General features: G+C 48.4%; 1 long non-coding RNA gene across 1 annotated transcript in view; it reads right to left on the bottom strand.

Annotated features, from left to right (window-relative positions):
- The window catches only part of LOC120606389 (uncharacterized), a 192,068-nt gene that overhangs the window by 22,010 nt on the left and 154,681 nt on the right, over positions 1–15,377 (bottom strand). The gene's annotated exons all lie outside the window — the stretch shown is intronic.

Here is a 15,377-nt window from a genome sequence, read left to right on the forward strand (position 1 = left end):
AGGAGGAGAGCTGTTGTGGGCCTGAAAGGCAGAGAATCAAGCCGAAGTGGATTATTCTGGCACCTTCTGGTTTCATGTTGTTTGCTTTGTTAGGTTTGGGATTCACTTGGGACCCATTTACCCCTTTCTTCTTTCCTAGGTGTTTCTTTTGGAAGAGGACTGTCTATCCTATGTCTGTCTCACAAGTGTATCAGGAAGCGCAGAACTTGTTTGGTTTCATAGGTTCACAGCTGGAGAAGAATTTGCCTCAGGATGAATCATGCCTTGAGTATCGCTCATAGGTGATTTAGATTTAGATGAAATTTAGTTGGAACTTTGGACTTAGACTTTATAGTGTATGTTGGAATGAGTTAAGACTTTGGGGGTTATTGGGTGGAATGAATGTATTTTACTTAGGAGGAAGACATGAATTTTGGGGGGCCAGGGACAGAATGTTATAGAATAAATGTTTATGTCGCCCCAAATTCGTATGTCAAAATTCTGACCTCCAAGGTGATGGTATTAGGATGTGAGGCCTTTGGGAGATGATGAGGTCATGAGGGCGGGGCCCTCATGGATGGGATTAGTGCCCTTATAAAAGAGACCCCACGGAGCTCCTTCATTCTACCATGTGAAGACACAGTTAGGATATGGGCATCTGTGAATCTCGCCAGACACCAAATCTGTTGGCGCCTTGATCTTGGACTTCCCAGACGCCAGAACTGTGAGACATAAATGTCTGTTGCTTAAGCCACCCAGTCTATGGTATTTTTAAAAGCCCAAATAGACAAAGACAATGCACTTAGATATTTTCTATTATCTTCTTATTCTGTTTCATGTTTCCAAATATATGCTGGTGGAGACTTGTTAACTTGATTTTAAGACAACTGTATGTATGTCACAAGTCGCAGTTTGAACAGTTCTAGATGCTTCCAGTACATCCAGCTAGCCCCTAAGCTCCACGGAGGTGTTAGAGGCTTGCGGTGATAGCCTGCCTCAAAGTGGCTCCCTCCGAGAATGCCCTCCCGGAAAGGCTGTGTTTCCCCCTTGCTGGGAAAGCAAAGACATTCATCCCCCCACCCCAGAAGGGAGGAGTCGAAGACCTTAAAGCAGAACCCTCCAGGCTGGTCACATCTGCCTCAGTATGTAGGACTGCATAATCTAGGAAGCCAGCACTCCCCAGGGAAGGCAATGACAGTGCTCACTTTTGGCCACTGTTTACAACTGCTGTGACAGGGCAGATGATGGCAGCAAGAGGCCATAAGCTGGGCTGAGTAGCCCTGGCTGGGGACAGTGTGTCACTCTGACCCAGCTAAAGGACTAGATACCGGGCTCTGAGGTTCAAGGTCCTTTCTAGCTGAGAACCTGACTTGAGCCTTCCTGGTTGGGAAGGCAGGAGAACAATTACAGAGGATTCAAGTGGTCAAATAAGCCAGCAAAGCCTGACTTCAGCCAATGTGGCATGAGTGATGTGATGGCCAGAATATAGTCCCCAGTTACTCAAACAAATACTAATCTGAGTATTCCTGCGAAGGTATTTTGTAGCTGTGGTTAACATCTACGATCTGTTGACTTTAAGAATAGTAACCTGTGATAATGTGGGTGAGCCGCATTCAATGAGTTGAAGCCCATGAGAGCAAACACTGAGGTTTCCCTAAGAAAACTGCCTCCAGACTGCATCGTCAACGCCTTCCTGAGTTTTCAGCCTGCTGGCCTGCCCTGTAGTTTGTGATTTGCCAGGCCCCACACTTGGATGAACCAATTCCTTAAAATCGATCTATCTATCATCTATCTATCTATCTATCTATCTATCTATCTATCTATCTATCTATCTATCTATCTATCTATCTATCATCTATCTATCTCTCTATCATCTATCTATCAATCATCTATCTATCATCTGTCTATATCATCCATCCATCCATCTCTGTCTATCTAATCTCCTATTGGTTCTGCTTCTCTGTGAAACTCTGACTGAGCCAGGTGATGACTCTGTGGGTCTTCCTAGGGCACTGATTACCACCCCTCAATCACAGCTTCACAGCTCTATGGAGGTTTTGGCAATCATGGTTCTGACGAGAATTAGTGGTTAACATTTACCTGTGCTGTTCTGACCTCCCGGCTCTCTTCCCGGTGGCCCAGAGGTACCTGGGGAGATATGAGGTGACAGACGGAGGAGGCTTTCCTCTCAGGTGTAGGGGACACCTCTACCTCAGGACTCCCTGGCAGGAAAGGGCCCTGAGATGGCCGTGAAAGTTCAGGGCTGGGTGGTGTCAGCCAACTCACTTCTTATTTCCAAACCTCAGCCTCTTTTTGTGGAAAATGGGGAAACATTCACCATCCTGGCTACCTTTGGGACTTGGCGGTAGTGATCAAAATGAAAAGTGGGAAAGTGCCTCGGGAAGGGGCAGGACATAGATATATCCACATAAGACACTTTCACTGGCGGTGGCCCGGGGCTATATTATGACGTCCGTGGACCCTGGGCACTTATGTTTTTGTAGACCCCTTCTTCAATAACGAAATAAATAACAAATATTTTTGATTGTGTTGGTTTAAAGATTGTTAATTCACATTCATAGTATACATTAAAATATTTCTTCCTTTTAAAAATTCATTTTTTTCTTCTAATTTTAAAAGAAATTAAAATCTTTTCGTGAGCTCCTAAAAGTATCTGGGGCTCACTTGCCCACAGCCATGAGATCTGTGCCAGCCCTGAGAGGTGCTTGGAGAGTGTCCAGGGCATGAAGGAGCAACCTTCTCCTCTGGAATAGCTGAGTCAGCACAAAGAATAGGGTGGACTGGCTGCTTCTCATCTTTGTCACTAAAAACAAGTCTATCGAGTCCAGTGGAAAAAGATCAAGTCTTTCAATTTAGTTGATCGATTATGTAGGAAAGAACAAGGTCCATGAGAAAACTGAACACTGTTTCTTTATTGTTTCAAATTATTGTCATTATAGCTAACTTTACTGAGCACTTATTATAAGCCGAACATCGGGCTAAGCGTCACTCCTTTCATCTTTGCATGAAACCCATTTTAGAGACCAAAAGTGGAGGCACCAGGCCGGCGGGCAGTGGTAGAGTCAGAGGCAGTGAGGGGCATAAAGTGGAAGGGACCAGTGGAAGAAAGGTGCTGAGGAACAGACAGACCATCAGGGTTGCCCTGTGTTCTTATAATTTGCCCTCTAGAACCACCTTCTATTGATAGTTCAATAAATTCTAAACAACAGCACAGAATCCGATGCAAAAGTTAACATCTTCATTAACACTTTTTGGGAAAAGAGGCTGCGAGTGCCTCTGATTTTCCTCGCAGTGATTTTCCTCTCTCCCAGGCCAACAATGTGGGCCATTCAATAAGAAACTATTTTGTTTGTTTCCTGCTGTTGAACTGAATGAGGGTAACCTGTCTGGAAGTCTCTTGGAAGCTGGAGGAATTAGAGCTTTTCCCACCTTCCCAATGGGAGTGACCACATCAGGGCTCAGTCCTAACAGAAAAGAGCTTCCTGGCTCCAGAGCAAAGAGGTCCCTGGGGCTAGTGGCTCAGTCTGGTGGGCCTGGAGGTGCAGAAGGACTAGAAGAAAGGCAAGACCGTTCTCAGCAGCTGCATTTTACACACAAGAAAATGGCAACTCTGAGGGTCGAAGGAGCCAGGCAGTGAGATAAGAAAGAAGCCAGGCAATTTGATTCCGGAGTTCTGACATAGTCACTTAGCTGCGTGGAACTCAGCGGATCACTCCACCTCTCAGAGCCTCCCTTTCCTTGCGTGATGCCCCTCCCAAGGGAAGGGAGCTGATATGGGCTTCACACCTACTATGTGCCAGGGCTTCCTACATAATCTCTCATCGAAGCCCAGCAGTGAGATGAAACCATGGCCAGGCCCATGGTACAGAAAAGCAGGCTCCGAGAGCCCAGAGCGTCAGAAGTTATATAGAGGGCCACAGACACTGAAATGCTCAGAACTGGCAGGAAGCCTGTATGTCCTTCGGTCCACTCTTTCATCTGCTATTTCTGCTCTTCGACTGGCCTTCCCATTGTCCTCCCCCCAACTCCTTAAAATTGTAGTGAATGTGTGTGTGTGCGCGCACGCGCGCGCATGATAAAATTTGCCAGGTAACGTTTTCAAGTGTACAATAGCATTACGTAGATTAATCAAGTTATGCAACAATTGCCACTGTCTAATTTCAGAACATTTCATCACCCTGAAAAGAGATCCCATATCATCAGCCATTCACTCCCCACCCACCTTCCCCCTGCCCCTGGCAACTACTGATCTGCTTTCTGTCTCTCTGGATTTGCCTCTTCTGGACATTTCATCTAATTGGAATCATACATCTTGTAGTCTTCTGTGCCTGGCTTCTTCCATGATATTTTCACAGTTCATCCACATTGTAGCATCTATCTGTACTTCATTCTTTTTTAAGGCTGAATAATGTTCTATTATATGGACGTAATGTATTTTACTTATCCATTCACCAGTTGATGAACATTTGGGTTGATTCTACTTTTTTGGCTACTATTAATAATGCCGCTACGAGCATTAGTTGTTTGACCACCTGTTTTCAATTCTCTGTGGTATGCATCCAGGAGTGGAATTGCTGGGTCATATGGTGACTCTGTCTAACTTTTTGAGGACCCAATAAACTGTCTTCCACAGTGGGTGCACCATTTTATTTTCCCACCAGCGATGCATGAGCATGCCAATTTCTCTACTTTTTTATCAATATTTACTTTCTATTTTTTTAAAATCATAGTGGGTGTAAGGTGGTATCTCATTGTGGTTTTGACCTGCATTTCTCCAATGACTAGTGATGTTGAGCATCTTTTCATGTTTCTTGGCCCTCCCAACAGTTCTTAAGATAAAGCATCCCTATTGGGGCCTCAAAGGACCACTCCTTCCCTTCTTGCAGTGTCCCTATGCCCCACTGTATGCCTCTCTGGTCCTGCCCTTCACTCTGGGCACCAGCCACACCAGCTTCCCTCTTTCTCACGTGTCACAGAGGCTCCACAAACAGAGCTCCCTCTGCTCTCTTTCCCTGGCCCCACCCCTGCGGGCTACTTCCCTATCCTCCTCCATCTGTTCACCTGCCCACCAGACCAGGCTGACAGGCCTTCGTGCACCACCCCTCACTGCTCCTCATCCAAGGGATGGCTTTCCTGTTCTTTGCAGTTTCCTGATAGCATGTCAGTGCCATGGCTCCAGCTCCTAGCTGACTGCTGGATAGATAGTATGTTTGGGTCAGAAGCAGCAGACAGAAGGCTGGACTGAAGGACTGAAGGACGTGCGGTCTTCATGCCAAGAGATGGGCACTCCTGCCCAATGGGCCCAGACCGTTCTGTCTTGGGCAGCAGCACAGATGAGGCATCCCCAAACGTTTCCTGTTGACATCTTTGGAGTTGACTATGTCAGCTGGGGTCTGTTATGACTCATACCCTTGAGGCAGGATGGCTGTTGTCAGCAAGTGACTCATGGATGTAGCTCCTCAGCCTTGACAGCAGGCAGGGCTTGATGACATAGGGAAGAGAGCCTCACGGTGGGAGCCAAGAGCCAGAGTTCCGGTCCCAGTGTGCGATGACTCGCCGTGCGAGCTGTAGCTCTGGCCTTCTCAATCTGTGGACTACATCACAAACACCTGTGGAGTCCTTTTAAAATGCAGCCTGCTATTCCCCACCCCGGAGATGCTGATTTAGTAGCTCTGGCATTGGGCCCAGGAAATCTGAATTTTAATCAGCAGCCCCGGTGTGCCTGATGTTGGACCTGGCTTAAAGATTCTGCACAGAGCTGCTTTGAGGGCCCTGTCCACTGCCCCAGACTTTTGGTTCAAGGGTTCTAGAATGTCTGTCCATTGCAGTATTCGCTGGGCAAGTTCCAAGAAGTTTCTTGAAGCAAGGGCCAACTTACTTTCTGTTCCTTAAGCACCTACTCTGGCCAAGCCCTGGGCATACCTAGTAGTGGGGTATGTTGATCCAGGTCAAGTTGGTCTCTGCCCAAAAGTAAATCTAGTTTTCTAGGGTGGACAGACTCTGCTACCTGCAGCACTTCCCCTTTAAGCCATACACTCTGTGACAAGGGCTGGAATACGGAGGTGCAAAGCAAGGGTGTTGGGCAGCCAAGGGGAAATAGCAAAATTCCTCTGATAAGCACATCAGGAAAGCCGGGGGAGGTGGGGAGGCTGCTGGGATTTGAGCAATACACTGGGATGTGCACTGGGGAGGAGGTGGCAGCTTATGGCCCTGGGTTGGGAAGGCGAGGGCGGGAGGTGTAGGGAAGTACGAGAAGCCTGGCAGGTGTAGCACTGTGCAAGGAAAGGGAAAGTTCTAGAATAGGAGGTGGGCAAGGTGGTCACAGCAACATCCTGGAGGACCTAGGGCATCGGGGTGGTGGGGACTGCGATAGTGGATGGTGCCTGAGCAGCTAGGGAGCCCAGTCTAGATCCTGAGCCATGACAGGCTTTGGATCAGGGGACACTGGTAGCAGAGCTTTGGGAGATTAGGGCTGCAGTACTGGGGAGGGTCCAGGAATTGGGGTAGCTCCTGCCCCTCAACTCAGTCTCTTTTCCTTGGGTTGCCCCCGTTTAGCAGTATGCACCCAAAACATCACCTCCCCATTTGGGGAAGTGCCAACTGCTTGAAGCTGGAGCTGAGGCTTCCAGCAAGCCCGCTCACTCATCTGCTGGTTTCTGTTTAGAGCGGGGAAGAGGCCATTCTTGGCTACGCTGTGCGCCCAGAGGAGGCGCTAGCACAACCCTGAGGTACTGAGTGCTGGGCTCTGGATTCCCAGCCCATCTCTAACCCCTGCACCGCCTCGGGCAAGCTGCTCACCCTGTCCGAGGCTCAATCTGCTCCCCTGTGAAATGAGGACACAATTCATACCTGCCCTAGCATTGCAATGACCTTAAATGAGAGGCTTTGCAGAAAGCGTGGACACCGGGGCATCTCATCTGAAGACTGTAGCACTCTTCTTGTTCTTCCTGGCAGAAAAGAAACCCCACTAGACCTGAGGAATTGGTAGCCAAAGCTAAACTGCATGCCCCATGGGGAAGAGAATTCCACTAAGTTGAGCCACCAGGAAGGGCTGGTGGAACACGCGTCCCTGAGCACAAGGGCAAGGCTGCCAGAGCAGCTTTTCAGAGAGCTGTTCTCAGTTGGGCCTGAGGGACACACAGAAGATGACGGAATACCAAAGAGAGCCTCGTTGCTTGGGACAGAAGACAAGGGAGAGCCAGAGGAAGGGGACCCATGGAAGGAGTGACTAGGCTGATAAGCGTGTGTGTGTGTGTGTGTGGGGCGAGAGGGGGACATTTGCACAAATCTCCAGTTCCCTGTACTAAGTAATCTGCATCTGCCTGGCCTTGGCCTGCTCTCAGAGGCCGTGCAGCTGGTAGACACTGCTCCCTCCTCTTGAAGGAAGGTTGAGTTGTGGGCTGGAATCCAAGGGTGTGGCCACCGTGTACTGGGTGTGTGTAGAGGGTGGAGATGCAAGGATGGGTATCCCCAGAGAGGAAGGCAGACTTGGGACAAGCTCTGGGCCCCCAAGCCTGGGATCCAACAGAGACTCTACCCCCACTAGCTCACTTCATGGGGGGCTGGTCTCTGGGCAGAGGCCAGAATATTAGACCAAGGGCAGCTGTAGGAGGTACGGAGACAGGGTGTAGCTGCCAGAGGGCCTCCAGCTGTCCAGATCCTGGTCAAGGCTACTTCCTCTGCCTTTACCAGCAGGCCTCCACCCTGAAGCACCTTCTGTTCTTCTGATTTATGACTGACACCCAGGGAAAGCAGGGGCTCCAAGCCCTTGCCTGCAGGCCCCCTGAATGCCTGTAGAGAATCTCTCTGAACTAAATGTGGGCCAAGTTGTCTCCTGTCAGAATTTTCCATGGCTCCCTTTTCTCAGGAAAATTCAGTCTTTGGGACCCCTTCCCCGTGACTCGCCGCTGAGAACTCCTGCAGGAGCCACTTCCATTAGGCCCTGTCTACCGGACACAGGAGTACCTGCTTCTTCCTCCTACTCCCTCGAGGGCCCACCCTGTTGTTGAGCCTCAGTCGCCTGGGCCACACACTTTACTAGCTGACCTTCCACCCCTCAGCCCTCCCCGTGCTCTCAGCCCCCGCTCCTCTCTCTGCCGTGGCTTACAACTCACTGGACTCAGAACCAACAGTTGCTTCCCTGGACTGGTGCAGAGGAGACTATGGATGTGATGGCTAATTCTATTTGTCAACCTGGCCAGGTCATGGTGCCCAGTTGTTTGGTCAAACACCGGTCTAGACATCGTCGTGAAGGTATTTTGTAGATACGATTAACATTTACAACCATTAGACTTTGAATAATGCAGATTATCCTCCAAAACATAGGTGGGCCTCATCCAATCGGTTGAAGGCCTTAAGAGCAAAGACTGAGGTTCCCTAGAGAAGGAATTCTGCTCCCAGACTGCAGCATAGAAACCGTACCCGAGTTTCCAGCCTTTGGACTTGAGAGTGCAAAAACTCCTGCCTGGATCTGCAGCCTGCTGGCCTGCCTACTGATTTCAGACTTGCCAGCCCTGACAATAGCATGAGCTGATTACTTAAACTAAATCTCTCTGTCTCTGTCTCTCTCTCTCTCCCCCCTAATACAGTGGACATGTGAGTGAAGTGTGTTGACAGCACTGGCATGTAGCAGCCACCACCATGCACAGGACATGTGAACTCTTGGGGAACCCATAGCTGCGTACGATAATCCAACCTGCACCCACAGCCTCCCCACCCCACATGGACCCAAGCCTGGTGGTCTGGGTCCACACCTGCATGGTCTAGAGAGGTTATCGACCTGTAGTATGGAAGGCTTTGTCCCATCCCAGCTCTTTGCCACCAGCTGGGCAACCCTGGGCAAGGTTCTTTCCCTCCCTGGGCCTCAGCGTTCTCGTGTGTCAACAGCAGAGCCAGATGAGAGTAGTTACTTGTAAATGTTTTATAGTAGTAGCTTGATTTGGGCCCAAGGGAATCTCATACAGTAGGTCAGCTCTTAACACTGCCCAAATAGCCCAAGTATGGCTTCTTTGGCTTCTGTGGAAGGCAGGGAGCTGCAGAGAGCTCCCCTGTACCCTGCCCCTCACCCCTGCCTGAAACTTGGACCTTGACCCCCAGAGTCTGGCCACATCTCTGCCTGCTCTGACATCAGCAGACTGTACTCAACACACTTCTGGGTGGAATCTACCTTCCCCAGTGCCTTGCCTAGCTTGATGTGCCTCTGGGCTGGCGGAGGGAAGCTCATTACTGCTTGTGACTCATAAAAGTCTAAAATCAGCAGACAAAAAGCTCCTTTCAGAGCTCTCTTTGAACTCCAGGGTCTCATTATGTGGCAAAGATATTTAGAGGATTGATACAAGAGCAATCACATGTAAGGCAGAAAAATGTGGTCTTGTCTTCAAGGAGAAGTGACAACTGGGGCCCCCCCTCTGCGTCCTCACACTTGGGCCCCGCTCTTAACCGAGCGGCCCGGGGAAGGTGTCCCTGTTTGAAAGCAGTTGCACTCCGCTGGCTGACAGGCCCAACTGAAGGCAAGGAGCCCAGATTCACGGTACCGGTCAGTGGCCTGCCTCTTAGGAACCGGGCTGCACAGCAGGATGTGAGCGGCCAAAGCTTCATCTCTATCTGCAGCCTCCCCCCAGCACTGGCATCACCGCCTCAGCTCTGCCTCAGATCATCAGGCATTAGATTCTCATAGGAGCACCAGTCCCTGGTGCCAGAAAGGTTGGGGACCGCTGTTCTAGGCAATTTGTCATCTCTCCAGGGGACTGGCACATGTGAGCCCTGAGCACTCCAAAAAGGACATGGGTAGCTGGCCTGAGAATTCCGAAAGGTGGCTTTGGCTGCCTTTTCCCTCCACTCTTGAGTAAATGAAAATACTTCCTAGAATGAGCTGGTAACGCAAAAGGAAGTGGTAAACTTAATGAACATGTGGTTTTTACCTGGTCCTAAGTCAGGGTGATACGATGCTGGACATCATTCCTCTAGCACAGAGAATAACCTCCCTTCACACAACCTTCTGCCATCTCTGCCTCTGCAGGAGCCTCTGAAGGCTTGGGAATAAAGGGCAATTAAGAGCTGTTAATAATATAATCAGAATTTCAAAAGTGCATAGGAAGAGCTGGGGAGGGCTCACTCTGAAGATCAAGGGAAACTTCTGTGGATTTGCTTTTCCTGACCACCTGGGTACACCACCAAATGCCAGTGGTTTTGTTATGAGTAGGCTCTAAAATGGAATTCTAGCACCAGTGTGACTTGTCCCACAGGGATCAGAGCTGTCGCTTTCAGAACTGAGCTGGTACAAAGGCAGTCCAGGAGCCCCAGGCTCTGGTAGCTCTGGCTTGCCACCTGCTGCCTGTGGTGTTACCGTCACTGTCTTTCTTCCCCCCGCAGGGTACATCAGGACATCAGCGGCCTGTGGACACCATGGCTATGGGTGTGGCTCTCGAAGCCAGCGTCTGGAGTTAGAGGTGTAAGCCTGGAGGTGTGAGCACAGGCTGTTGCCAGCCATTGGCAATGAGCTGGAGTGGCACCTGACCTTGAGCCAGGAGCTCATGGGCACTGAGCAGGCCTGACAGGGGACCAAGCCAGTCACATTGCCTCAGCCTTAAATGAAGGGCAGAGGGGCTTTGCCCAGCAAGGCACGGCCAGCTTCCAGGAGCTCCTTGGGTGCCACCTGGCAGGGTCTGGGCCCTTGGACAGCCTATGGGCTCTGAGTCTTGGGAGCAGCATGGCCCACCATGTGAGTGTCCTAGTGCTGCCATAACAAGTTACCACAAACCGTGCGACTTAAAAGAATAGAAATTTTATTGTCTCATAGTTCTGCAGACCAGAAGTCTGAAATCCAGAATCTAGGGGGAGATTTCTTCTGGGCTTGTCCAGCTTCTGGTGGTTGCCAGCATCCTTGGCGTTCCTTAGCTCGTGGCTGCATCACTCCAATCTCTTACTCCTTTTTTCACATGGCCTTTTCTTCTGCTCTGTGTCTTTCTCTTCTTCTGTCTCTGTAAAGACACTTGTCATTGAATTTAGGGTCTACCAGGATTATCCAGGATGATATCATCTCAAGATCCTTTACTTCATTACATCTGCGAAGAGCCTTTTCCCAATCAAGTCATGTTCACAGGATCTGGAGGTTAGAGCTTGGACATATCTTCTTTGTAGGTCACTATTTACTCCACTATGTCCATCCCCATCCATGGATCACAGGTCACTGAATTCCTAGAAGCCTGGACATCAGGGCACAGCTGCCATCAATGAGACCAACTGCCACCTTCTCCTTTCAGAACTGAAGTAGCTGAGACCTCAGGGGAGGAGGCTGTCTTGCCTCAGGATCCCCTGGCAAGTATGGGACAGAGCAGGGATCTATCACCCAGTCTCTAGGCTACTATTGCCTGAATAAGCTTGCTGCACTCAGGCCAGACCCAATTCATTTAGAGGGCATGGGCATTTGCAAGGCAAACGAACCCTCAGGGGCCCTGGGTAGAAGGCATGGCTGGGCTTTGGGATGGTGTCTCTACTCCTACATCTCGGTGTGACATTAGGAGGCCTTGCTCCTCACAGCCTCAGGCCCCTCGGCTGGACAAAAAGAGGGATAGAGTAAGTATCTCAGGGTAGTCTCCCAGCCAGATGCCCATGGCTGCCCAGGAGGCCACAGTGGCCCATTGTTTTCAGTATGGCTGCCGATCAGCTGGGTGAAGGGCAGCCCTAGGAGCTATCAGGCTCCAGCTGCCATGGCACCAAGAGCAAACACACTGGTAGCATGCCCTCTGAAATTCCAACAGAGATGCCCTTGACTGGGCTGTGACTCGTGAGTCCCTAGGGATAGCCTGTATGCCTCACAGTATGCCAAGCCAGAGCAGAAAGTCTTTGGAGTTTGTAGCCTGGGGTAGGGATAGAACAAACTGCACTCCAGTGCCAAGGCCTGGGCCTGGCTGCCATCTGACGCTCTCATACTCCTACAACTTCTATACTAGTGTGACTGATTTCTTCAGAAGTCTTCTTCCCCCATTATACCAGGACCTATATCTCAGTCACTTCTGTCACCCCCATCCCAGTCCTCAAGGAATCTGCCAGCCATATCAGAAGATGCCTTCTTTCTCACTGGGCAAATGGCACTTATTCTGCCCCTCATCCCACTTCCTTCCACTAGGTATGTCCTAGTTTATCAGGGTCTTTCTCAGTGTAAGGTCCAGAACTAGCCAGAATGTCTGGCTGGCATCCGGCCAGAGCGGAGCAGAGGGGAACTGAACACACCAGACACTGCCAACCACTTGACATCTAGCATCTCATTGAATCCTCCTAACAGCACTTTGAAGTAGTTTCTGTTATTGTACTCACTGAAAAGACGAAAAAGACCATCTGAGTCTCGCAGGGGTTAAGGAATTTGCCAAAGTCACAGAGAGTTAAAAATCTAATCAGACGATCTGGTTCCAGAGCCTATGCCTTACACACTAAATTGTAGAAGAGAGCAGCACATTCACCTTCCTTGTTCTGAATACACTGCCTCTGTTGATACAGCCCAAAGCCCTGATTGCGTATCTGGCCACTCTACTGTGGTAACAACTCATACTGAGTGGTTGAGACTATTCTTGCCCATCTCTGAGTCTTGCCCTATGTGTTCTCTGGGCTTTGGTTCAGAGTCCCTTGGTCTCCATTGCCAAGGTCCTCTCTTCCAACTGAGCCATGCATGTGCAGGTCCCTCCCTCTCCCTGCTCCATGCCCCTGGAAGCCAACATGATCATTGAGGAGAGAGAAGTTAGAACACAGCAGGGAGGCAAAGGGGCTGATGCGCAGAGCTGTGAACTGGCAACAGCTAAATTGAGAGCAATTCCTGGAAATCAGGAAACAACTATTGAGGCCAAAGGCATCGAAATTAAATCGGCCTTTCAAACAAACAAGTCCATCTCCGCAGGCATCAAATGTGATTCTGCAAGGTTCTAAGACAAGCTTTAAATGAGATAAAGTCTTCCAGCACAGGTTGGGTTGGGCTCCTGCGGGCAGTGTTGGATGATCAGCAAGAACCATTACCATGATCTTGTTGGAATTGCAAGCCATTGAAGGCAATTGGGAGCGGAGAATGTGGGCCTCAGGTTCTATCTATGCCCAGGACCCAACCGTCCTGCAGGGGCAGGAACTGTGTCATCTGAAAAATGGTGGTGGCGTGTGTGTCGGGGGGTAAGAAACAGCAGCTTCAGTACAGCCTGGTTGGTGTCAGGGAGACTTTCTCCCTCTCAAGGATTCTTCCAGCCCTAGGAACTGAAATTCCTGGGGTTGGGGTAGTCCAGAAGTATAACCGCTTTTCCCTACCCGTGAAATAAGATCACTTTTAAGAAACATGGACAAAAATCCATACAATGGTGATGTTCCTTGGGGACTCAAAAAAGGCAAAATATGCTCCATGAACGTTGAGCATTTACAGCTGCAGCCATATGGCATTTTCCAGTTTTACATTCTGGGCATCGGAGCTAAATCCTTGCAATCCGGTACAATTCGACAAGTGACCCGTACCCCAGTAATAAACAAGGTTGAACTGCGGGGAAGTGGAGAGGAAAGACTTGGTATCATTGGGGAGCTCACAGATGAGGAAGCACCTCCTTCTAATATAAAATCCAGCCTGCTAAGTGCTGGAGGAAATGTTCTGAGAGCGGGCTCAGGAAGTTCATAGAAAAAACATATATATTTTTTTTCACTTAAAAACCTGGGAAGCCTTCCTGGAAGAGGCAGAGGTTGACCTGGGCTTTGGAGAATAAGTATTTCAGTGGCCAGAGACAGTGATGAGGGCATTCCCAGTGCAGGAGAGAGCATGGGCAAGGGCATGGAAGGACATACTTGGATAATGGCGAATAACCCACTTGACCGGTACCCTTTGTCTTGGGCCAACAGCATAGGCTGAGGTCGGCCTGATTGTGTAGGTGTCAGGAAGCCATCAAAGGTCATGATTAAGGGAGGTGGCATGAGCGGATGTATCTATAGCCTCAAGCAGCTTTTCTCAGAGTAAGATCTGTGGACCCCTGGAGGTTCCCAAGATCCTTTCAGAAGATCTGCGAGGTCAAAACTCTTTTCGCAATAACACTAAAATGTTTTTTTGACTTTTCCACTGAGTCGACATTGGCACCGAGAATGCAAAAGCAGTGGTGGGTAAAACAGCAGATGCCTGGGCATGAATCAGGGCGGTGGCACCAAATCGTACTAGTTGTTATTGGATTCTCCACCGCCACGCACTTGCAGTTAAAAATAAAAAGCCAGCCTCACTTAAGAGTATCGTTAGCGAAGCAGTAATAATTAACTTTATAAAGTATCTATATTTCAAAAATTCCGTGTGACGAAATGGGAAATCTGCCTAAAGCACTTGTGCCGGAAACCACAGTGCGATGGTTGACTCAAGGCAAAGCACTCATGCGATTATTTGAGTTCTGAGCTGAACTGGCTGATTTCTCATAGAACATCATATTTACTTGAAGGAATGACTAATGTTACTCAGATTTGGGTATTTGGCAGGCATATTCTCATAAATGAACGAAGTGAGCCCATTACTTCAAGGAAAACAACTGACAGTAATTTTTGCCAATGATAAAATTTCAGCTTTGAAGCAAAAATTAGAATTTTGAAAAGCTTGGATCTACCACTGTGAGCCTGACAGCTTCCCAATACTTAAAGACTTTTTCCAATAAGATGGGTGGCTATAGGAACAAATGTGATTTTTTTTCGATATTGTAGAATGAAATGTGTCAACATAGGGAAGCTATGTATAAATCAGGGCATCCATATTGTCCAACTGACCAAATGCATGATGTTAACAAACCACAAATGAGAGAAAGACCCGAAGGATAAGAGTCCTTGGAGTTTAATGGAACTGAGTATGAAAAGTTCACTGATAAATATTCTACATTGCACTTAACCCGTAAGAAACAATCATGGTCAAGTTTTGGGGTCATACCAAAAAAGAATGTCCACAATTACATGAAAAGTCTATTAAAACATCCCTCCCTCTTCCAATTGCATATCAATGTGAACCTGGATTTCCTTCATATCTTTCAACCATAAGGAGATATCAAAACTGAACAAAGAATTGGATGTGAGAATTTAATTGTCTTCTATCAAGCCAGATACTGGGAAAATTTGAAAAATATGTAAAACAATGCAACTCTTCAATATGAGTTTTTGTTTGGGAAAAACAAGTTTTTTTTATAGTTATTTTCATTAAAATATTATTTCTACATGTAAAATGAGATTACTATTTTAATTTCACTATTAATAGAGAAAGAAATATTTTAACAATTTTGTTGCTAATACAGTTAACACGAAGAGATATAACTCACATAGAGAAAAGCTCTTTGGGATCCTCGACAACTGTGTTGTTGCTGCTGATTTATCTCATTCTATTCTGCTTTTTTTTTTTT

This window comes from Pteropus medius, unplaced genomic scaffold, assembly GCF_902729225.1.
Source record: "Pteropus medius unplaced genomic scaffold, Ma_sr-lr_union100, whole genome shotgun sequence".
Lineage (NCBI taxonomy): Eukaryota > Metazoa > Chordata > Mammalia > Chiroptera > Pteropodidae > Pteropus > Pteropus medius.